Genomic DNA, 25647 nt, shown 5'->3' on the forward strand with positions numbered 1-25647 from the left:
TTTGTCTCTGACCTTCATAATTGCAAAAGCGGCATAGGTTTTCATGTTTGGGAATGATGCCTCGTCAGGCTAAAATATCTTTTGTGTGCCACAAACGGAATCTAAAGCGAAGATATAGATTTCTCATTTGTGCAGACGGGGATCTAATTAGATACTTTTCTATCACACGAAATATTTTGTGTCCAAAAGGATTGGATGTAAAATCCACACATGTATTGCATTTTGCCAGGGTTAGTATCCAATCAGCCTGGTATAATTTTCTTTGGGCCCATGTTGGATTTTGTATAAGACGTTCAATGGAAATGTCTGCACTAGCCAGGGTGTCAAGATGAAGTTCTTCCATTTGCATGGAAAGTTATGTTCAGATGTCAGAAGGTAAGACACCAGTGTGCATAGTAGACTGTCTGTGTTCCCAGCCATCATGCACTTCCTCAAGGGGGCGCAGAGTTTCCATGCGTATGTTATGTATACAGAGAGAGCTCCCAATTCGAAGCATATCATTGATATTGGTACACAGGTTGAGGACTTTCTGCCAAAAATGTACTCTCTATCTTATCCCAAACAGTTTGTTTCAGGGGTAGTTTCATCTCAGCATCATAGACCAGTATGGGTATTGCTTTTTTTATTGTAGTAAGAGAGCACTGGGCTGCAGGTGAATTAGCCATATTTATACAATATTGCTCTTGCTTGCGATATTAGTGAGGTTAGTTTGTTTCTAATGGTAATTAAATATGATTTGTCATTATGTTGATTCCTAAATATTTATAATGGTGAACATTCTCTAGCTTATTTCCTTGTAATGTCCACACAGGGTGCTTCCGTTTACTCGAGTATCCCTTTACGCACTGCATAGTTTGAGTTTTGTCCAAGTTAATTTTCATATGATTTTTTTCTGCATTGTGGCCCAATATGTCTAGCAGTCTTTGAAGAGCTCCCAGAGTTTTTGACAATATGACGAGATCATCGCCAAATAATATTCATGCGACAGGTTGGGTTCCCAGCTTTGGTGCGTGAGATATAGTAGAAAGGAAGTCATCTTTCATATCAAGAATACAAAAGTTAAAAAGAACAGAAGCCAGAATACACCCCAGTTTAAGCCCTCTAAGGGTAGCGAAGGATGGAGTCAGGAGGCCATCAAGGGTCATTCTGACTTTTATAGAAGTAGATGAATGCAGCAATTCGATGAGAGACAGTAAAGAAGTTGGGCATTGCTTTTTTCTTAATTTCTCAAACAAATGGTGTCTGTCTCTTGAATCAAACGCTGTCTGAAAGTCTACAAAAGCAAAATATAATCCTTGTTTTTGAGTTATACAGTGTGGTTTGAGTGCATGCAGAGCTAAGGTGTTTATAGCTGTGCCTAGACCTGCCACAAAACCAGTCTGATGTGGATCACAAGTATTAGAGCGTAGAGGCCAGTCAATCAGATCGCGAAGAATTAGTCTCGCAAAGATCTTACCCGGAGCATCAAGGAGGACGATAGGTCTATAGTTCGAGGGATTTTGCCAATCACTCTTCTTGAACAGGGGGATACTTATCGAGTGTGTCCAGGATTTTGGTATAGTATTTGTGTAATTTATATAAGTAAACAAGTTAAACAAAATCCATGCTTTAGGGGGTTGTTTAAGTATGGAGTTAGACAGGCCATCAGGGCCTGGGGCACGAGACTGACTAGCTTTGTTTATAAAATGCACAATTCATCCTTGTCAAAATGTAGCTGTATACATTTTAGAACCTTGATTGAACATTACTTTAATTTGGACTGTTGTACTGTGCTGTTTCGGCCGCTACTGTTTCACTTCCACACCCCTCTTAAAAGTATATCTTGCCCTCTGCCCACATTGCCACAAAAGGCAAAGGAGGTACATCGCTTTCCTGTGCCTGTTTCACCTTTATGATTGGGATAACGTCTGATTTGTGAAAGTGTGAGGCCGAGTAAGCGGTTTAGCCACTACTCATCCTTGTACTTCTTTGGGGCAGAAATCATTTCCTCCCAATTTGTGACAAAGAACACCTTTTGCTGACCTTGATTTCAGTCTATTGTGTCGATTGTGTGTTGCAAAAAGAATCCTTTATAAAGCGGCCTCCAATCAACATAGGACCATACACAACGTAGGCCATGAATTACTAATCTCTAAATCATGGATTCTACAACCTTTGGCTCGCCAGAATTTTTTGGACTACAACACCCATCAGCCCTAGCCATCACAGTCATACACGAGGCATTGTGGGAGTTGTAGTCCAAAACATTTGAAAAGCCAAAGGGTGAAGACTGCTGGCCTAATTTGGCACCTTACTCATCCTAGAGAAAATGATGTTCAGCTGTTGTGGGATCTTTGGCATCCCTCAAAGTGGGAAGAAAACAAAAGGAAAAAATTGAGAAAAGGTGGGCACCACTGTTGGTTCAGTTTGTCTTAAAGAAAGACTGATTCTTCTTATTCTTTTAATGGGTTCTTGATTGTATATGGAGCTTACCGGGTTGAAAAAAGCCCAATGACACTCAGGCTCTATGACAAATACAACAACAAGAAAAACAGTGGAAACCACCCTGTAAAGCCCAGTGCTCCTTATTGCTTCCTACTAAGAAGCTAAATTCATTCCTTTGTATTTTGTAACTATATCAATATTATTAGTTTGTAGATTTGTCCCAGTATTGTAAAAATTGTAGTCATTCTAAAGTTCAAAAAATGAGATTTAAGCCACGGCTTTTCAAATTTTTACTAATATGATTGTGTTTGAATCACACAATGGTTGGGTTGCTCAAACATTTAACCTACGAGTAGACGGGGATTGATGTCTGTAACATGCCTCTAGCCAGCGGTAACACACAATAAGTATACGAGCGGTTGCCGAGGGGATACACAGTCCCGCCCTCCCACTCACATGGGCAGCGAGACTGTAGGCACGTCTGCCCCGTCCTATCCTGGACGGCTGGCATTGCCGCGATCTCCATGGCATGAACTTAACGAAGCCCCGCACAGGGATGCGTAGTCGAGACTCGGATGACGATTAATTCTGATCTAGCTAGTGGTAACACACAACCAGTACAGGAGCGGTTGCTGAGGTGATACTGTCCCGCCCTCCTACTCACGTGGGGAGCGGGACGGGAGGCACGTCCTCCCCGTCCAATCCTGGATGGTGGGCATTGCCGCGATCACCATGGCAATAACTAAACTAAGCCTCGCACGGGCACGCGCAGACGCGACTCGGTTGACGAGGAGTTCGGATCCAAGCACTGTGGAGGTAAGGAACTCTGCTTGGGAATAGCGATTGCATTAAGACATGTTTCATTTAGGATTATAGTAAGCTCATTACCACTCTCTGAACAGGAATACTCCAGTGATGTGTGTGCATATATAGGAGGCGAAAACAATCTTGTAAGTGAGCTAAGGTAAAAGTGTGTACTTACTTTTAAGTGCGAACACAGAGATATTTAAAATTATGTTTTTTGGATACTAATGGACGTACTGTGACTTTTTTCCTTTTGTTTATGTAACTACATGATGGGATTTATTCACGTGATGGTATGTACATTTATAATTTACACAATTTTGTTTGAGATATGGATTATGTTAAAATGTAGCCCTGAAGATGGTGCTATGCACCGAAATGCATTGGCAAAAGCTTTGACTTTAAGTAGAGGAATTGTGTATTCGCCCAACCATTGTGTGATTCAAACACAATCATATTAGTAAAAATTTGAAAAGCCGTGGCTGAAATCTAATTTTTTGAACTTTCGAATGACTACAATTTTTACAATATTGGGAAAAAATCTACGAACGAATAATATTGATATAAAGTTACAAAATACAAAGGAATGAATTTAGCTTCTTAGTAGGGAGCAATAAGGAGCACAAGAAAACAAAAGGAGCCAGACCTTTCTTGTGTATTGACGCCAAGCTTTGGAACTCACTACTGGCTCCACTTCTTCATAACCCTACACCTCCCAGATTTTGTGAGAAACCAACGACCTAACTTGGTTTTCCCACCTTAATGCTATTCTTTACTTGTAGCATGTTACAATAATGAAAATAAGTAAATATGTAGTCCCCTATCCCCCTCTGATTTGCAGATGTTTGTAAAATGTGTACCAACCTTTACTTTAAATAGTGCTTCATGTCTTGGTGTAGATTGCCAAGTACTTTTTCTAGGCACAATAGTTATTCCCCAATGAAATTGGTACTCTATTTATCAACCGTGGAAGGATGTAAGGCTGAGTAGACAATGGGTGGAGATTAAACTCTGCTTAAGGTTAGAGAACTAAGTTTGCTGGTCCAGCCCTTTCACAAATGAGCTAGCCTCTAAGTCCTAATTCTATTGAGTTGTTTTGTCAGAGTGTTAAGATGGATTTCTGAACTCTGTCCTAGAGGGGCAGAGGTTCAGAAGGCCAGACTAGTTTCTTCGAACAGGTTAACCTCTGGACAAGCCAGACCAATAAGGGTAGCGATGGCGGCGGTCAAGACTAGGTCTCAAGAGAGGTGAGGGTGACTGAAAGCCCGCAATGGGCACACAAAGCAAGGACGGTTACAAATTACTCCAGACAGGTGTTATATTAAAAATATAGACACATTTATTACAAGGCCTTTGTAACATCGACCATAGTAAAGAATCCCGATAAAACTCAAGTAAACCAACACATCACAATCAATGCAATATATATACAAGACCAAGGGGTCTAAAGAGTTAGAAGCACGAAATATGCAGACCACCTAGATGGGGAGGGAAACAGGAAGTGCAAGTAATCGTTAGACCCAGTTCGACATCATAGGCCACCTAACTAGAAGGAAATCCGAGCCCTACGAACAGTGGAGCCTTGTGCTCAAAAGTACCTGCACACGTGGGTGCCAACGGGCGAAGGAGAGTCTCTTCAGGGAGATCAGGCAGTTCAGAGAGGTGAACAAAACGATGATGAACAGTTCCCCGCTACTCAAGCGCGGCCTCCACTTGTGGGCAGAAGCAGGGCGCGAGTGCGGAAAAGGGTTGCTGTTTACGACAGCGGTGGAGAGCCACAGGCTCCTGCGGGAGTGCGACCGGTTAGGGTGTTGACTACTCACCGGTCCCCGATGAAGGCAGACCCAGGCTTCTCTGGTTCCGTTTCGGTTCTGGCAGGTACAGATGCGATCAGCAGGATGTCTCGACGCCGTGTAGATTCCGCGACAGCAGGAGTCAGGGTCGAGGGTGTCCCAGATGCAGCGAACACGCACAGGTTTGTTACCACAGCAGGGTAACTCGGCAACCGCAGGTATTCCTGTCCTAAAGCACACGTCTCACTTCAGACCTGGGAATGCCAAGTGTACGAATCTTGTGAGAGTGCCGAGGACACGGGATTAGCAGTAAGCCAGATGGCGGTGACAGAGCAAGGTTCCTGTGTAGGCTGGTCAGTCCACTGGATGGCCCAGGGACGCTTCCGAAGGCTTACGTACAGGATTTGGTGAAGATGCCGAGAATAGTTGTTCCCACTATTCTAAAGGGTCGAAGCGCCAGTACAGGCCTTCTCGTTCGATCAGAGGCAGAGGGGTCTCACAGGATGACAGCAGTGCAGGGCGCCAAACCTTCAGTGGGTCACCAGCAATTCCTCGACTCAGCTTCTTAGTTGCAGGATACTTGGCTCCTTATCCTTCGTTCGTGAGAACTCAGGAGATCGACATGGTAGTGGTGTTTCCAGCCTCCTCTTATCCAGAGTTCCCTTCGCGCCAAAACGGAGAGGACCCAATGGGAGATCTGCTCACAAAACACTCACACCATACGTGGACCTATCGCGGACCACGGTGGTCCCAGGCATTCAAGACACTCTAGACTCTCTAGCACCCAGGATGTGTATTGGGAACAGACATCTCAGCCCACATCCTGGAGGCACACACAAGGCATGCAGAAGCCCGCGAAAGCGTTGTGTTTCGCGGGAAAGTGCATGACCAAATAAGGACTGCCCCGGGTCGGCTCGACCTGGGGGAAGGTGAAGGGGCAAGATGGTCAGCGGACAGGACAAAGAACCTCGCGACATGGCCATTTTGGAGGCCAGGCCACCCATTTGGGCCAAACGCGGGAAGCGAGGTTAACATGGCAAAAATGGGTTAAAAACACAAAGAAACGATAGCTGCCACCAGTCCCGTCCGTGACACACTTGCACATTTCATGATAAGTCCAGCGAGAGTTTCTAGGGCCATTGGAATGACTAGAGACCCAAGAGCGCGGTAATGTAAGTTACGGTGCACTCTTGTTTCATGTTGCTCAAAAGCTGCAACATGAGGAAAGGACTAAGGGAAACTAAGTCTCCCGGTACTGACTGTCTTAAGGGCATGTCAGTTTCCCCGTAAGAATGGAGCGAAAGCCCAGCCGAGTGCGGCGGAAGGCTACGCTTCTCTGGCAAAGTCTGGATCAGGGTGTAAAATAACAGCAAAAGGTTTGGGGGTTGCCACATGGAAGGAAAATTACCTAAAATCATGAAATCTTTCCTAACACTCGCCCCTCCCAGACTAAGGACAGGGGGAACTAATCCACCCCTGGATGAGTTTCTTGTTCAGGTCGGTTAAACATTCTGGACAACCCATCAGCATTGCTATGTTGGACACCTGGCCTATGCTCAATAGTGAAGTCAAAACCTTGCAGATTTATGGACCACCTAACCAACTTTGGATTCTATCCCTTCATGTTCATCAGCCACTTTAAGGGCTTATGATCAGTTTGCACAGTGAAGTGGGTCCCATAGAGGTAGGGCCTCAGCTTCCGTAGGGCCCACACAACAGAGAAGCATTCTTTCTCTACTGTGGACCATCTGAGCTCTCTGTCCTTAAACTGGCGACTTATGAAAACAATAGGGTGTTCCTTACCCTTCTCATCTACTTGCGATAGTACAGCTCCTATCCCAGTGTCAGAGGTGTCTGTCTGCACAATAAAAGGTCTTTGATAATCAGGGGCCCTGAGGACAGGGGCCTGGCACAAGGAGTCTTTTAAGCCGTTGAAGGCCTTCTCACACTCGTCGGTCCAAGTTACCTTCTTGGGTTTCTTCGGAGTAGTTATGGCAGTCAGAGGGGCAGCTATGGTGCCATAGTCTGCCATGAAGTTGCGGTAATACCCGGTGAGTCCTAAGAAGGTTCTCACTTGGGTCTGTGTAGTGGGGGTAGGCCAGTCTTGTACTGCTTGTACTTTACTGGGAAGAGGCTGTATCTTCCCTCCACCTACTTCATGTCCAAGGTAAACCACTGAGCCTTGTCCAATCTGGCATTTACTAGCCTTTATGGTCAAGTGTGCTTTCTGAAGAGCCTGTAGCACAATCCCGAGGTGTTTCACATGGTCTTCCCAGGTGGCACTGAAAACTGCTATATCATCCAGATATGCGAGACAGAATTCATCCAACCCATTCAACACATGATTCACAAGCCTCTGGAAAGTGGCAGGTGCATTCTTCAACCCGAACGGCATTACCCTGAATTGATAAAGACCAGCTGGAGTGGAAAACGCTGGTTTCTCCTTGGCATGCCAATAGCCCGCAGTGAGGACAAACGTGCTGAGGTACTTGGAGGCACCCAAGGTATACACCAGCTCATCTGTTTGAGGCAAGGGGTGTGCATCTGTCTTGGTGACAGCATTCAGAGCCCTGTAATCCAGGCAGAACCTCAATTCAGAAGTGCCTGCTTTTGGAACCAAAACCACAGGGCTGGACCAAGGACTACTAGAGGGTTCAATCACCCCAAGGTCTAACATTTTGTTGACCTCTGTCTTAATGTAAGACCGTACTTTGTCTGACATCCTGTACCTCTACTTTTGGTAGGAACGCTGTCTCCTGTGTCTGTTATGTTTGCACCAAGGTGTCAAACCAGGGGACTGCGAAAACAGGGGGGAAAATTGCCTAAGCAAACTTTTCACCTCAGCCTGCTGATCAGAAGTCAGGTGAGGGGCCACTCGGACACCCTCAAAAGAGCTATCTGAAGGACCGCTTTGGAACAGGTCGGGGAGAGGTTCATACTCCTCTTCCTCAACATCTGAAGCCAGTAGCAGTGTTGCGATTTCGACTCTTGGGACGAAAGCCTTCATCCTATTTACATGGAACACTTTTGGAGCCTGTCCAGGCCTTCCAAGGTCCACTAAATAGTTGACCACACCCAGGGGCTCCACCGCTGTGTAAGGGCCTGACCATTTGTCCTGTAAAGCTCTAGGCCTTATGGGATTCATGATTAGGACTTGCTGACCAGGTGTAAAGTTGATGAGGGAAGCTTTTTGGTCATACCAATGTTTCACCAGCGCTTGTCCTGCCTTCAACTTGTCACTAGCCAGACCCATCAGGAGTACCATCTGTTTTCTGAGCCCTAACACATAGTCTACTATGTTGGTAGTAATAGGGGGAGTGGGCATCTCCCATCCCTCCTTGACTATGGCTAAGGGTCCCCACACAGGGTGACCGAACGGAAGGTCGAAGGGGCTGAAGCCAACACCCTCCCGTGGTACCTCTCGGTAGGCAAACAGTAAGCATGGTAAAAGAAGATCCCATTTTCTTCTTTGAGGTTCTTCCAGAGCCCCAATCATACTCTTTAACGTTCTGTTGAACCGTTCCACCGGACCAGTGGTCTGGGGGTGGTATGTGGAAGAGAACTTGTAGGTGACCCCACATTCCTTCCACATTGCCTGCATATACTTTGACATAAAGTTGCTGCCTCTGTCAGACACAACTTCTTTAGGGAAGCCAACCCTAGTAAAGATGCCAAGTAACGCTTTTGCAACTGACTTGGCAGTTACAGTTTTCAATAGGATGGCCTCAGGATATCTGGTAGCATAGTCGACCAGCACCAGGATAAACCTATTGCCTGAGGATGTTTGCGGGTCAAGGGGACCAACAATGTCGATCCCTACTCTTTCGAATGGTATTCCCACAACTGGGAGTGGTACCAATGGAGCTTGGATTGTTGAGCCACTCTTACCAGATAACTGGCAGGAGGCACAACTCCTGCAGTGACTTTCTACTTGCACCCCCATCTTGGGCCAGTAGAAGTGCATGGATAACCTTTCCTTGGTCCTCTTAATACCAAGGTGACCAGCAAGGGGCACTTCATGCGCCAACTGCAGGAGGAAGGATCTTACAGCAAGGGGAACCACCACCCTCCTATGGTCTCCTTCTGTAGACTGTGTGGGCTCACTATACAGGAGTCCACCTTCCCAATAAATCCGATGCTTCCCAGGAGGTTCACCCTCAAGCTGGGAGCAGGCCTGTCTCCTTAGGCCTTCTAGAGATGGGCACTCACGTTGGCCTTTACTGAATTCTTCCCTGTCAAGACCACCTTCTACTAACAAGTCGTTTAGTTCAGATGGTCATTAGGGTCAAATACTTCAGGTATCGCCGCCTTCTCGTCAGGTCCGGGCGATTGACCAACTTCCTCCACCCTTTGAGAATTAAGCTGCGGCCTGCAGCCCGATATCAAGGACTAAGTCAAGGCTTCAACGTCCAACCTACATGGCAATAGCAATGCTTTAGTGGAAGACATGGGGGTTTTTACACAGATTTTGCCCTTTGCGGAAGGGAGTAGTCACTCTCCCTAGCCAGGTCAAGCCTGCACACCAGTACTACCTCATTGCAGGCCCTCATTACAAATTGGGCCACTGGTAAAATGCGCCAGTATTACCATGTACCTTTGCATTACTGCACCACCCAACCATACCTTTGGTGGAAAGTTTAAGGTAAATCTGCCAGCTTTCTGACACATTTCAGCGGAAATTACAGCTTTGGAATTACCACTGCAAAGTTACCACTGCAGTAATTCTGCCGAAAATGACCCATTGAGTCCAAGGGATGCAAAAAAGGGGATTAACACCGCCACTTGTAATCCGGCGGTAATATCGCCAGACCAAGTAACGGTAGTGCAGTTTTGTAATGAGGCCCATGTGTTTTATGCTAAAAGCCTTATTTAAACTATGTGACAACATATCGATTGCGATCAATGAGCAAAGAAATAGGTTAACTGAGCTTCATACCAGGTTGTCTCCCACTCCTGCTCTGAGCAGGGCTGGACTGGCCTATGGGGAACTCTGGAGATTTCCCTGTAGGCCCTTGCACCCTGGGCCTCTTTTGTGTGGTATTTCAAAATGTTTTTGGTTCCCAGTCCACCCCATGGCCGAGAGCCCTGGGCAATCTGCTAGAAGCTTACCTGATCAGTTGGTACGTGTTGTTACCATTCCGGAGATGACTGGGGTAACTAACAGCTGCACTATGGATAACTCACTATGGATAACTCACTGTGTATAATGGAAGATATTCCTACCTTGTTTACTTCGGAAGAGGCTGACTTGCCAGTTCGGCCCGAAGATGGACAAACAAAGAAAAAGTGGAAAAATATAAAGTGATGGCTATTCCATCACAAAAATCAAAGGGGCAAAATCAGTTGAGGGCAATTGACTTGACTAATCATGTGACAACTGAGACTGAAGGGCTACTCGATTTGACAAACTTACCTGGTTAAAAGAAAGCAAAAATGAAAGGCTTGCGAAAAACAGCTAAAACGGATTCCAAGATGGCCGCCTGCTGAAGTGGACGCACGTCCCCTGTGCTCCGCACCGGCAATCAACAAAAGGTGTTGAAAACGTCAGATCCTAACTAGCAGTGGCCCCAAACGAACAAGTGAGTGAAGAAGGGGAAATCTCCCTCGTCCGAACACAGGGACCCTGGGAGATGAGAGCTGCGTAGGAGCTCGTCGGCGGTGAGTGTTGAGAGCAGGTGGCAGAGACCAGCCCTTGCAGCTCGGCCAGACCTGGTGAAGCAGGGAGACAACCCGACGGGAGGACCACGCAAAAACAGGGAGACCAAGTGGACTCCAGCAATGACATTTCGCGGCGCACCCCCCCCACAGTGAAAGCAGTCTAGCAGCGGGCAATGGCGGATGGAGGCAGGACAGACGAACTGTTGGCCTCCGTGACCGGCGTTGGGAAGAGAAGGCGCTCAACACAGGGAGCATAGCCCAGGAGGCCCAGTGTGCCGCGCAGAAGAGACAGCGGCTCCCACTCAGGGAAAGAGGAAATGGAAGCTACAGGCACCCGCCGAGGCCAGTGCCACAGCTGAAGCAGAGCAAGGAAGGTGAGCGCAGAGACCCCCACCGTTGAGCCCAAATTCCAGCAGACCACACAGGTCTATATTGAGCGCGGAATGATCAGACGTGTGGGAGGCGGGAGAGGTGAGCGCCCCTGCGGGAGACGGAGGGAAACTGTCGGGACCAGAATAGGCCCCCCCGGTGACCCACCCAGCCCCCGACCCAGAGAAACACTGCAGGCAGTGGCGGGGAGAGACTTCCATGCCCCAACGCACAGTTGTCGGACTCTGCCATCAGGAATAACTTCTACTCGATGGAGGAGGAGGAATAGGAGCACCTGACAGGTGAGCAGCGGCAAACGTGAATCCAGGTGAAGCTGTGGCAAGCAATAAGGTGAGGAGCGTGCTCTTTGGCGCAAACACCAAGTTTGGGGGTGGTCCCTCTTTCCCCTTCTCACAAGCGTAAACACCAGAAGGGCTGCAGACAAAGGGGAAGTCATATAAAGCGACCCCACGGCCCACACTCTCCAAGGGAGAGAAGGAAAGACACTGCCAAGCTACAATCACAGCAGTGTGGGGTGTGAAACTCAGTGGGTCAAAGAGGGGAGCGGGCCATTGGGGATCTGGCACCTCATCCCGCCCCAAGCACAACCAAACGTCACTTACCCTGAAATTGTGGCAATTATAGACACCCTATACACTCACTCCACTGGAGATCCAGGAACGCAAAATGGCTGGAGGAACCCGAGCAGAGACCGAGAAAATAACTCACGGTTTTAGCTGACCCAGGAAGCAAACTGCCGGCGAGAATAAAGAATATTGCGCTCACAATCGGCCTAGCTCCCCCTAGCCCAGCAACCTAAAGACATACATTAAAGTGGGCCTGCTTACTGTAAGTACCCAGGAGGGGACCAACTGAACAGGGGTAACGAAGAGCCAGTCTAGATGCCAGGCGCCAGAACTAAAAGTGCCCCCCCCCAAGAGTGAAAGGTTCACAGAGAAAACAGGAGAATCAGCTAGCCAATTGTTGGGGACAATCGAAGCCACAGGAGTCGAACACCCCGCTCTCACAGCAGGAGCCAACGGAAATAGCCCCAGACTCTCCCCGTAGAGCTATGGAAACCGATAAGGAAGAACTGTTGACCTGTCTAAAGGGGATGGAGACAAGAATGACGAATGCATTTCAGGCCAAAATAGGTCAGCTGAGGGAGGACCTAAAGGTCTCCCTCCAAGAGGTCCGTAAAGTGGTAAACAAATTGGGAGACCGGGTGGACACGGTGGAAAGTAGTCTCTCCAATTTAACAGAGGAATCCAAGCAGACTAGCCTCTTATTGGACCAAATAGCAGCAGCCACAAACAACCTCGAATTACAGCCTGAGGACCTTGGAAATAGGTTGAGACGGTCCAACATACGAGTTAAAGGGTTGTCCAAATCGATCCAGGATAGGGACCTCCGTGAGACGCTCCAACAGGCCTTTAGCAACATCCTACATGACATTGTGCCTGAATCAATTTGGTTCGACAGGATACATCGAGTTGGCCCCATAAGAAATGACCCAGGCGCCCGCCCCAGAGACCTGTTGGTGGCACTCTCCTCCTATACGACGAAAGAAAACATTCTAAGAGTGGCCAGATCCATTACCGACCTGACGATCAACGGCAATGCGATCCAATTGTTCCAAGATTTAGCGCTCTCTACCCTCCACAAACGAAGACTCATGCGTCCGGTAACAAGGGCCCTTCGGGAAAAACAAATTTCCTACAGCTGGTCGTACCCTTTTGGCCTAATGTTCAGCTGGGAGGGCAAACAGAGACGAATTGACACATGCAAGGAAGGCCTGTCCTTGCTGAATTTGGAGGAGAACCAGAAAAGCCCTGGCACAGGCACAGCACGAAACCCCCAGACTTCAGGAACCAACCCCTGGGAATGGTCCACAGCACGAAGAAGTAGGCCCAGGAGTGAACCAAAACTAAGGGGCCCACAAACTAGCCAATCGCAACAGGAGGACTAGCGGCGACTAACCATATCTCCATACACATCCCTTCAAAGGAGGGATAAGTCATAACTTGCATTGCACACATAAACCTAAAGGAAGCCTGTGCGGAGACAGGCAATGCCAACCCTTGGAATCCATTCTGAGTCACAGAACTTTCTGGTTACTCACAACTTGTGAATTGTCTGGTGACCCGACACCCCTGGATGTTAGCAGGGGGATTCAAGGGAATCCTGGTCACGGTGGTCACAAAGGGGAGTTGTTGGGGGGATGGGGAGGCGGGGGATTATGGGAGCGGGGAACGGAATCGGAACTCAACATATGAAAGAGCAACTAAGAAATTGGGAGGGGACAAACGGGATAGGCGATGGAGGCACCATAGCGCCCCACTATATTGTTAAAATAGTGAGCAACCTTCCTCTACACAGAAATAGCTGAGTCAAAGATAGTTTCCCTGAATGTACAGGGACTGAACTCGCCAATAAAATGTCAGGTCATCCTGGACAGGCTGAAAGCAATGCAGACAGCGATAGGGATCCTACAGGAGAGGCACCTCCTCCCTAAAGATGAGAAGAGAATGGCCCATCAAGCCTTTCCACAGCAATACTTTGCATCTAGCGGGGGGGATATAGAGGGGGGTTGCCAAACTAATAGGGAGGGCTCTAGACTTCAAAAAATTACAACTCCGCAGAGACAGAGAGGGAAGATTTGTTGGGCTTAAGGGGTTGATAAAGGGTAGAATATACACAATCCTGGCCATCTATGCCCCTAATCAATGACAGGATGTGTTCATAACAGACTTACTGGGCAAACTGGGCAGCTGGTGTGAGGGCCAACTGATTATAGGTGGGGACTTTAATTGTGTTATGGACCCATTGTTGGATAAAACACTCCCTCCCACAACAGCCAACCAGAAAAATAGACAGGCACTGGGTCGCTTCTTTGGAGAATTGGGGGTCATTGAAACTTGGCGATTCTTTCAAGGGGACAACAGAGAGTACACCCACTACTCGGCAGTCCACCTCGGATACTCCAGAATAGATATGATCCTAGCCTCTGCTACATTAATCCCACAAATTAGTAGGGTAGAAATAGGAGTGGAATATCACTCGGACCATGCGCCGGTGTCGGTGGGAGTAGACTGGGGGAAGAGGGGCGCAAGGAAAAACCACCCTGGAGCCTACATGAAATTCTCCTGAAGGACATAGCACAAAGAGCCCACATGGAGACCTCTATCGACAATTTCTTTAAAGAAAACGACAATGGGGAAACAGGCTGGGGGGTGATATGGGATGTGGGGAAGGCGGTGATCAGGGGAGAATTTATGTCACAGGCAGCAACATGCTACAGGGAAAGGGCATTGGTGATACACCAGCTGGTGAAGGAAGCTGAAGTCCAACACAAATCCAGCCGCTCAAGAAAGTCCCTACGAGTGCTCCGGAAAATCAGAGCCCAACTGGAGAACCATACTGCGGACCGGATTGCCCAGTCATTGCTACACACAAAACAATCCTACAACAGCCATGGGGGTAAGGTGAATAGATTCCTTGCCGCAAAATTGAGATAACGAAAAGCCCGGAATTACATAGCACAATTGAACGATGAGCATGGAAAACCACACACAGCGGTGCTGGACAAAAAAGAAATAATGAAACGTTTCCATGAGGAACTCCTAAGTAGCGAAAACCTTGACCCTGCACTGCAACTCTCTTATATCAGCTCTCTCCCCTTGTCCCTTATTGCAGAACAAGACAGAACAAGTCTTGGGGGCACGATCTCAGCACAAGTGGTCAGCGATGCCATTTCATCACTGCCGGCAAATAAGGCTCCTGGTCCAGATGGCCATGGCAATAGTTACTACAAGACGTTCTGCACTCAGTTACTTGGTCCGCTGACGAGGCTATATAACTCAATTGGAGAAGGGCGAGGGTAACGCCTGATATGGGAAGATCCATAACCATACTGCCCTTGAAGCCGGGAAAGGATCCCCACAACTGCGCGAGCTATCGCCCTATTGCGTTGCTGAACACTGACGCAAACATTTATGTGAAGATCCTTGCCACTCGATTGATGAAAATACTCCCGAACATAATACATGATGACCAGGCGGGGTTCATCACAGACCGGCACACACAGTTTAATGTAAGGAGAGCATTAGACGTGATAGACGTGGGCCGACGGACACAAGCGTTTGCAGTGGCCGCCCTAGATGCCACCCGGGCATTTGATAGCATGGACTGGCGATACCTGAAACTGATCTTGGAACGCTTTGGTTGCCTGCCCAGATTTCACTAAGATGGTGCTTGCCAACTACCAAACCCTGTTGCCAAACTTCACAATCAACGGTCAGAGCACGGAGTTCATCAAGATTAGAAGAGGCACGTGATGGGGGTGCCCACTCTCCCCCCTGATCTTCGCGATGGCAATGGAACCATGCCCAATGCAGTTCCGACAAGTTGTCAGCATCAAGGGTGTGACGTACGGTCCGGAGACCCATAAAATCGCGCTATACGCGGACGATATCATGCTCTTCATGGGAGATCCAGAAGACACGATGCCCAGAGCAATGGCACGGCTGGAGGAATTCAGACAGGTCTCGGGATTCACCATTAACTTCTCTAAATCAAAAATTATGAATATCAAGGCAAGGAGGGAAGTGATCGAGATGCTGGAGAGGGCATTCCCGGTGATCTGGGTGGGGGAATAACTGGAATATCTGGGGATACATCTCACCAGGGAACTAAACAAGCTATATCAGACAAACATAATACCTCTATGGAAACAGCTACAGGATGACATGCTCAGATGGGAGTCTCGAGAACTGTAGTGGTTTGCCTGCATCACAGCAGTAAAAATTACCTTCCTCCCCGTCTCCTCTATGTGATAGGATCAATCCCGGTGCCCATCCCTCCATCCAAGACCAGAGAGTTGCAAAACGCAATATTCAAATTCATATGACTAGGTAAGAAACCCAGGATCCAAAAACGAATCCTAATGCGTCCCCCACTCTAAGGTGGTTTGGGACTTCCAGAAATGGACAGGTATATCTTAACAGCACAGCTAGCACCAATGCTGAGATGGGCGAGACCTGAGAATCACAAAGGATGGTGTAGAATTGAACAGTCAGCTTCGTCGAATCCCCTAATAACCTTGTTGAGCCTGAAAGCAGAAAACCGAGAGAGAGGGGGAGCGCTACTGGAATCGACTAAATGGTCCCTTCAAAGCTGGGACGAGGCCCGTAAAAGGAAACGCATCCCACAAGGTCTGAGCCCATGCACACCGCTGATGCACAACACCGGGTCTCCAGAGAAAGTACTGGGAGGGCTGGTCGGGTGCCAAGACCCTGGCCCTGAGGGACATGTACAAAGATGGCTCCCCATTACTCTTGAGACTGTCAGCAGAAATTCAACATTGGGGAAAAGGAGCACTACAGATACGCACAAATAAGGCACTGGATAACCCACCCAACAGTGAAGAGGGCGGGCACAAGGTTGCTGTCAGGTCTAGAGCTGACCCTGCAGGAGGGTCAGACAACAAAGGGGGTAACCAGACTACAGACTGCTCTCCAACGCTCAACTGACTGACAGTCTCCCATATAAAGTGAACTGGGAAAGAGACATACAAGAGATGCTAACAGAGGAGGAATGGAGTAAAATATGAGCACAAGCTCATGGTACTTCCAGATGCACCACGATTAAAGAATCGGCTTACAAACTGTGCCTTAGATGGTATATGTCCCCATACCGCATACACAAGATCACAAAGACGTACTCGCCAAGCTGCTGGAGGAATTGCGGTGAGACGGGAGACCTATTCCACATGTGGTGGACATGTCCCAAAGCCGTGGCTTATTGAAAGGAAATACTAGGCCACATTAAAGACCTCTCTGGAGTCGAGCTACCGATGTCCCTGAAAACAATTCTCTTAGGTGTCCCCATAGAGGGAATATATGCAATGTCGGGAGCGAAAGCCATCCTCATCACTCACATGTTATCAGCGGCGAGAATGACCCTTGCGCAGAATTGGAAAAACAAAGCGGGCCCGATATCAGCATGGTGGTGGGTCAAGGTTTGGGGAGCGATGGCCATGGAGAAGATATGCGCACTCAGTACCTAAAATTCTTGACCGTCTGGAACCCCTTCCATGAACTGGTGCAGGACAAAGAAGCCCAATACTTCAAACTTCGTCTTCGTAAGAACACACATGTCATATGAGCCCCACTAAATGAAAGATGAATTGGACTCAACCTACAGCGAAAGAACTCATAACTGTTGAACTCCGTATCCCAAAGTTGTAGTTGAAGCTGACGGGGGGGGGAATGGGGTGAGGGGAAAAATTGAAAACACTCCAAGGCAAAGGGAATCTCAACGAACTGAACGGTACAAACACAAGAAAGGTTCAGAACATTATTAATAACCTATTGAAAGTGTTATGTCTTGTTGAACTTGTAAGCCCTCGATCCAAACATGAAGTTGTTTTTTAAAAAAACAGCTAAAACGACTAAGGGGGTTTTGGATGAATGGCCGACTAAAAGAAAAGCAATAGGGCCTGATTCATGGAACATTTTCCTATGGGATTGCGCCAGTATAAAGCACTTCCATGAATCAGACCCATAGACTCTATGCGTGAAGCTCATATCCCTGACAGAGTAGTTGTGGAGGCACAGGCACTACCGCTCCACATGACTTTATTTTCCAACCCTCATTCAATTATAAAAGAGGACACGCATCACAATTGTTGCTGTGCATCAAGTTGGAGTGCAAAGCGAAGGATCAACTGTTGTATGATGGTATGATGGGGAAACCATTAATGACTGTCATCCAGATTCAGGAGTGTCAAATCTGAGAATGTTTTATATTATTAACAAATATTTCTTAATAATGATGCTCAAGTGTTCTGTACCTCATTTCGTTAAGTTTGCCATTACGTGTGATCAATACAGGGATATTGAAATTGGCGAGGGCAATATGTGCAACATGATCAAATTTTGATGCACAGTGCATGATTCGTTATTGATCACATAGCTGATTTTCTCAAAATGGGTTATGACATTAGTACTTATGCAAATTCTCCCAACAGAGATATAAGGGACTGTGAGGAGTTCGAAATTGTACATTCAAACACTGGCTGGATGGTAATGATCAGTACTAACAAGAAGGCAGGAAATGCAGAACAGGAATTGGTTTGAGGATGATCCTAGCTCCTAGGTGTACTGAAAGCCAATAATTGATGTATTCATTTAATGTCACTGAGCACCACATTTATATGGGCAAGGAAAACTGGCTAACTGAAAAAATTAGTGTTGACGGATATAACATTATAGAAAATTGGTCGCCAAGGATAATTGTTGTCGACCTAAAGGTGCCCTACTTATTGGAGCCAGGAATGAAATATTATTGAAGAGAATGTGTGTGGCTTGTGATTGCCATTATTACCAGCTGAGATAGATGCAGTCGGCCCTCCAGATAAGGTGCGTATTAGAACTTTTTACACACCCAAACCTTGGGAAAAATGACAAACTTCTTTTTTCATGCATAAAAGTTACATGGGCTATTCTTGGCAGCACCCCCACAAATCATGGGTCCACTATTGACAGCAAATGGGGATGAGTCATGCTCTGTTTAACATTCTGCTCTGTTGATAATTCTACATAGAAAATACTTTTAGTGTTGGTAGAATGTGTATACACGGATTCTGTGTTGGACTTTGGAGTGAATTAATGTTTATTATTCACTCTGGAAGCATTTTGCACATGAATGTGCTGTGCCCGTGCTTCAGAACACTTTGGGAAATATTATTATAATTGATATTTTTATTGAGCCTGATTTGGAAGACTGGAGCATAGAGGCTGCTCAATTGCAGCTGAATCGTTTGTCAAAGTTTACAAAGTTGATCCAGACTCTGAGTTTAGCAGAGAACTGCATGGGCATTTGATTCTGTGGTTTCCCTTTTTTTCAGAACCTAATTAGTCTTTTAATGGCGATTTTGATGTGTTAATGTTTTGAGAGCTTTCCAGCAAGCAGTCATGTTTGGCAGTTATGATTAGGAAAGGCTTTTGATGTTAAATACAAAGATGAGTTTCCTTTATATTTTTTAGATTGCTTGTGTTGCTTTATGCCTGCACGAAAGGGCCCAGTTAATATTGTTAGTAGTCTCAGCAGAGACAGAACAAGGCATGGCTGGGAATGTGATCTGAACTTTACCTTTAATCTCCCCCAGTGAAGATACAATGCCTATGGATAGGAAGTATGAACATTTACCAGCATTTATTTGAACCATTACTGTCCTCAGTAGAGAGACTCCCACGCTCTTGTTTAATTTGAAAATCTGCCAGCACTTCTCTGATGGAATGGTATACTTATAATGGAACAGTATAAATCCCTGATTTTAAATGGTCAGGAGCAACACTTCTCAGTAATGTTGTATATACCTTTAGTGTGAATGATTGTACCCATACTTCTTAACAGTTGTGCTATATAGTTAGGCACACTATGTCAATTTCTGAGCTAAGCTGCTGTACCCTTTTTCATGGGACAGTGTCAACTATCCCTGTTTTTATCTTTGCACACTCTTCTTCCATCCTATCACTCTTTGTTCCGGGCGTTTCATTCTACTGAAACCACACTTCTTGCCGTGTCTGACACCCTTTTCTCTGCCCATTACTCAAAGCAGTCGCACTGTTCTACTTGATTGATCTATTCACTGCTTTTGATATGGTTTATCACTCTATTCTTCTCTCTTCTCTTTCTCATCTTGGTTTGCGTTCTTCTGTTCTTGACTGGTTTAGTTCTTATCTGTCTGATCGCTCCTGCTCAGTTTCCTGTAGTGAGCTCTCCTCTTCTACCCATCCTCACTTGCTGGGGGTCCCTCAAGGTTCTGTTTTGGGTCCTCTACTTTTTTCTTTATATACAATTCCTCTTTCTTCTATTATCTCTTAATTTGGGCTTTTCTATCATCTCTATGCAGATGACACACAGCTTCTTTCTTTTTCAACCTTTTTTCTACCTTTTCCGACGCTATTCACCCCACCCTTTCTAATTGAATGCTTTCCCCCCAATCTTGGATGTCATCACACTATCTTCACCTTAATCCGTCTAAAATGGAAGTTCTTTTCTTCCCAGCTTCCAGTATTCCTTCTCCACCTGTATCTTTTCCCCCTCTTCTCTTCCTAGTTCTGTCCCGGCCCGCAATCTGGGTGTTCTCTTTGATACTTTTCTTTCCTTTATACTCATATTGCTCTTACTTGTAAATCATGTTGCTTTCAGCTCTTTAATATCCGTAAGACCCGTTGCTTTCTTACTTTTGAGGCCACTAAACTCCCTGTTACTACTTTGTTTTTTTCTCACCTTTTTTTATTGTTCTTCCTTACTGCTTGGTCTTGCTGCGTCTCATCTTGTTCCCCTTCGCTCTATCTATCATGCTTCTACTCGTGTTTTGGCTCTCTCTGACAGCAATTCTATTTCTGCTGCCTTGCAGCACCTTCATTGGTTGTCCTTTGAAGCTTGTCTTCTCTTTAATTTTATTTGCATCATCTTTAATACTCTCTACAGTATTGGTCCCCCATATCTCTCTTCTCTTATCTCTTTCTATGCTCCTTCTTGCCCTCTCCGCTCTCAATCACTTTTTCTCTTATATGTTCCTCGCCAGCCCGGTGCTTCTTCACACCTTTGTTCTCTTTTGTTGTTAGCTCCTAAACATTGGAATGCTCACGCTCTTTCTCTTTGCTCTATTTCCTCTTTTCCTCTCTTTAAAACTCTCCTCGCCTCTTCTTAACCCTTTTGTATCTGGGTACCTTTCATTGTATTGCATTTTAGTGTACTGATTATTTAGCAATATGACCCGAGCGGCGGGGGCATTTCCGACTCAGGTAATGCCCCGGGGCCCATAGTTATAGGCCCGAGCGAAGCGAGGGCCTTAACGAAGGCCCCGGGGCATTACCTGAGTCGGGAATGCCCCCGCCGCTCGGGTCATATTGCTATTAGTACCCTGGCCTGCATTATATGCGTGACCGGGGCACTAAAAGCATTTTTTTCTGTCCTGAAAAGCCGCGCCCACCCACAAGTATACACTTTACCGTTGGGAACTTCTGAGTTTTTTCCCAAGCAAGTGTCAGGCTGCAGGAATCAACCAATCCCTCAATTAAACGAAGTGACAGCGCAGGGGTCTGCAGCTCCTCTAAACTCTAGATTACATTCTTACTTTGAGTCAAAACATTGTACTTTGATAAAAACCATTTCAACTTATGTGGCGACCAGCCGACTGAGTCCAATTTTACTTCCCTTTGAAACCACATCCATCTTTATTTAGACCAAAGCTCCTCAACCGGAAGTCTCAACGGACTGCATGCCCTTGCAGGAGATCCTGGACTGAGGGAGCACCGTTCATGACAGGGGGAAGCTGAGCTGTTCTTCTTTCATTTAAGCCTCTCTCACCAACTGGCCACAGAGGGCGGCTTACCGCGAGAGGGGCAAACACCCCTCCTGATTATCACCCACTCGCTTCTTAAGTCATTCTAGTCCAACTGGTCGCTTGCATACCGCCACACCACACAACGCCATTCTTTGACTCCCCCCTGGTGCTCCTCAATCACATCTCCATCATTCTAGCAGTTAGGTTCCAAAAAGTGTGGTGCATTCCCGTCTCTGACAGATGCCCACCATCTACAGCATAGTATTCTGGTGCCCCCAAACTCGTCCACCCGTGGCGTACCTGCGTGAAACTCATTCCCTTGCATGATTCGCCATCGCTTTATTAAGCCTTTTCCTGCTTTTTTCTACTGCCTGGTGCAATTCGACCCCTCTACATTCAAATCTAGGTATTATTCCCCACCAGGCAGTCTGCCATTTTCTGCAACATGCCCATTATTTCTCTCAGCAACTTCCCCCTTCCTATACTTGTTAGGTTGTTGCCGCCGAGGTGAATTACCAGGACCTCAGGTTTGTGACACATCTGTAAGTGCGCCTCAATCCTACCATCAGCAGATATCCCGCTAACCCTGCTTTTCCTGTTCATATTACATATGGCTAAAAAAGGGCCACCGGTTTATTACCTGTACACACCAATCAAACTATATTTAGTTCTGCTTCATGATTGTCAAATGTGCAAAATCACACTTTGGCACACCATTACTGCTTGGTTCAAACATTATACTTGCAATAAAACCATTCCCCCTATGCGCCAAGAAGCCTACCAACTCAAAATGTCCTCCTTCCCCCTCGAATCATCTCCATATTTTATTAGGCCAAAGCTCTATACAAACGCCGTCTGACAGCGCGCCATTCGCAAACTCCTCTCTAACAGCACGCTTGTTGCACCCTTGAACTGCAAAAATGTTTTCCTTTCTTCCTAATGAACAGTGCACTGTGACCATTAGCGTATTATTGGCCAGTGTGTGGCCGTGGGCCCTGGTGGCCCATGGTCTGACCAATCGGATTGAGGGCCTCCCTGAAGTACACCACCTGCTTGTGCTTGTCTGAAGCATGAAGGTCCCTGCAAAACCATGACACCGACTGTACATGAAAGGATTGATTTCAAGACCCTGGCCCAGCCTTTACATGAAAGGGCGGACAAAAGAGTCAGGTGGTGCTCTCCTGCAACCATTAGACGAGAGGCCCCCATCGGGCCCTTCTTACCAAACGTTACTAAAAGCGCATGGTAAAGGGATAGATCAGAAGACGGCGTTCTTAAGCAACCAGTGCCTGCGCGGCTCCCACTGCGCCACTGTGATACATGCTGCATTATTTCGTAAAATCTTTCGTCCAATGTTGCTGTGGTTCGGGTCCTAACTCTGGCCGCGCAAGGACTTTATTCTCACCAACTTTGTCTCAGTCTTACCCAATGTGCCCTTGTCGTTGGGTTACAGAAAAACACTAAAGGGTGAGGTGCACTACTAACTTATTAGTCGTAATTAGGTCTAATCATACATACACTTTATTTAATCACTAGTTTAATCAATTTCAGGTGCAATTGGGTAAGGTCCCCGACCAAATGGAACCTAATAAACACAATGACAAAAAAAAGCCCTGTCGCGGGTTACGCCAGCAAAGCACAGTCCCAAGATCCATTCCCTCTGCACCTTGTGCATCGCTTCTGATCTCGCACCGTGCTAGTTTGGCATCACCATTGCCACTCCGGCAGTCCCTGGAACCCTAATCTGTTTATGTTTAAAAAAGGGTCTCTGATAATCTGAACTGCATTCCCCCATAACAGAATGCGAGAAGGCTAACTGCTATTTCACCATTGAACTTGCGCACACCGAGTGCTGGGCATGAAAGCCGTGCCCGAGCATGCAATCCCAGCCGCAGTGTGACCCGACAGCCTCTAACATTCCACCTAATTCCAAATCTCTTCCCTCGTGAACCTTAAATATGGGATAAAACAAAAACCATTGCCAAAAAGGGCAGCAAAGCTTCGACTGCAGTCACTCATAGGTGTCTCCCATCCTAATCGATCCCATCAGCCAGGCTGGGAGACGAACCTTTCATCCTTACTATGAAGCTGCATTTGACTGAGCAGGGAAGCCATACATTCAGCAGGCCTTTACTCGATGGATGTAAAACGTGACAGTAGAGAAGACACGCTACTGTAATGGAATAGCCATATTATGGTAGGATTTGCTCCTGAAAGGGTACAGTTGTGTTGCCCCCAAGGGAAAAAAATGTCAAGTTACACTATTCCCACTTTTACAGACAGCATGGCCAGCGGCCAGACTTCCGTTCTTGGTGGCATCACAGTATCCAAATGCCTTGCCCTTTGCCATGGCATTTCACTAAAATTAATATAGCCCAGTTACTTCCGTTCATGGTCACGTCACACTGTCGGAGTGCCCTGCCATTGCTTGAATAACATGAAAAGGGACCAGTCTTCAAGCGGGCATTCGAACACCGTGAAACTGAACGTTTTCTTGCTTTCGAGAGACACGTGTTGCTCCTGTGCTATCTTCCTGAAGGTGCTTAAAATTGGGTGCATGTCCACATGCAAACATGCCACGCTACACGAACGTGGCAGCCCGACCCGTTCACAAAGGAAAATGGCGGCTCCGAGAGAAGTTCATCAATTATCGAACAGTACCACTGCTGCTTGGATCCAAGGGAATGACTAACTCTCCTCCTTTAAATATTGGAACGAAGATCATGGTAATTCGCAATGCTTGTACATAAGTAACATCCTCTTCTGGAATTGCTGTGTATTACATGAGCCGCTACCCCATTGCTGCCCTCCCACCAGTCCACCAAGTGCAGCAGACAGATGCAGCTGTAAGGTACATATATCATAATGGGGACCAAGAAATACACCAGGTTAAGGCTGCAGATTGTCCTGGGATGGGCAACCAAACTGGAGCTCAAACAAACATGTCGCTCCTGCCCTATCCTCCCAACAGTGCTTAAAATGTGAGCATGCAGGGTTGTGTGAAAACCTGCCATGCTGCTCAAAAATGTATATGAGGTACATACAAAAATGCCCGCTCCTGCAGAAGCAAGGGAACCAACTCATGAATTTCACAGGGTGTGCCAGATAGAAGGAAGTGACATCTCCGGCAGAGATATCACAACATTTGTACTTAGTCGCCAACTTGGCAAAAGGGAGGGGCGCAGAACAGTGCAAACATTGGCAAGCATGTTCTGCATATGCTGAAGTCAAGACTGGAGACAGCTGCGGGTGTCAGGCGTCAGGCAGTTCGGCGAGCAAGGCTGGATGGACAGCGGCAGGGTGGCCTACACGGCAGCTTACACGGCAGCTCAGGGTCAGGAATCATTGTCTCAGTGCTGGTCGGCAAGTCTGAAGCACTGGTCGAGGTGTCTCGTGAGCAACTGCAGCGTAACAACAGTCAGCTGTGCAGTCAGTTGCAGCTCGAGGGGCTCAACTGGCTCAAAAATGTCCTTTAAGGCAGACGTCAGTAGATGCTTGTCGATGCACTCCTCCTAGCTTCTTCACTGGGCTTGTGTAGGCCTTTATGGCGGACGACCCAAAGTGTTGAAGGCAGTTGTCTTGTCCTTGGTTTGGTTCAGCGACTCTCTGGCACTTCCCACCTAGGAAGCTTGATGCAGAGCCTATCGGGGCGCGCTGTGTGCTGGCTGGGTACTGGTTCTGGAGCTGCTGGAGGGTCCTCTGGATTCAGTATCGCCCTCTGTTCCCTGGGAGATGTTTAGGGGAGGGAACTTAATTCCCTCTTTGAGGTCCTGGTCTATCTTCACTGGTGGAAGCTGTAAGGCAGAATTTACCCTCAGCCAGGGTCCAATGCGGAGTTCTACTTGCTTCTCCATGCAAAGTCTTCAGATCATCTGCCCAAAAGAGGGGCTCAGCCACTTTTAAAGCCAAATGTGCCACATTGATTGGTGTAGGCTAAGCCTACCTTAATTAACCAATCATGGGTCCCCACTAACAATCTACTGTATGCCTGAGGTCATAACCAGAGTGCTGTGCAAAAGAAAAGGTAAAGGGGTGAAAACATGTAATACTAAGTCCCACCGATCTTTCTGTCTGTTGGAGATCAAAGGGTATCTCTGGTTAATTGAGCTCTCTGTAGTTCCTGATTAAAGTGGCGGGTCTCCCTCGAAGCTGTGGCGAGAACATACTTTCTGTCTCCATCAATCCACATACGCGTACCTTCTGAATGTGCTCCCCCTGCGGGCAGGACTACTCTAAATA

Source organism: Ambystoma mexicanum, chromosome 2p (assembly GCF_040938575.1).
Source record: "Ambystoma mexicanum isolate Mex_15411 chromosome 2p, UKY_AmexF1_1, whole genome shotgun sequence".
In the NCBI taxonomy this organism is placed as follows: domain Eukaryota; kingdom Metazoa; phylum Chordata; class Amphibia; order Caudata; family Ambystomatidae; genus Ambystoma; species Ambystoma mexicanum.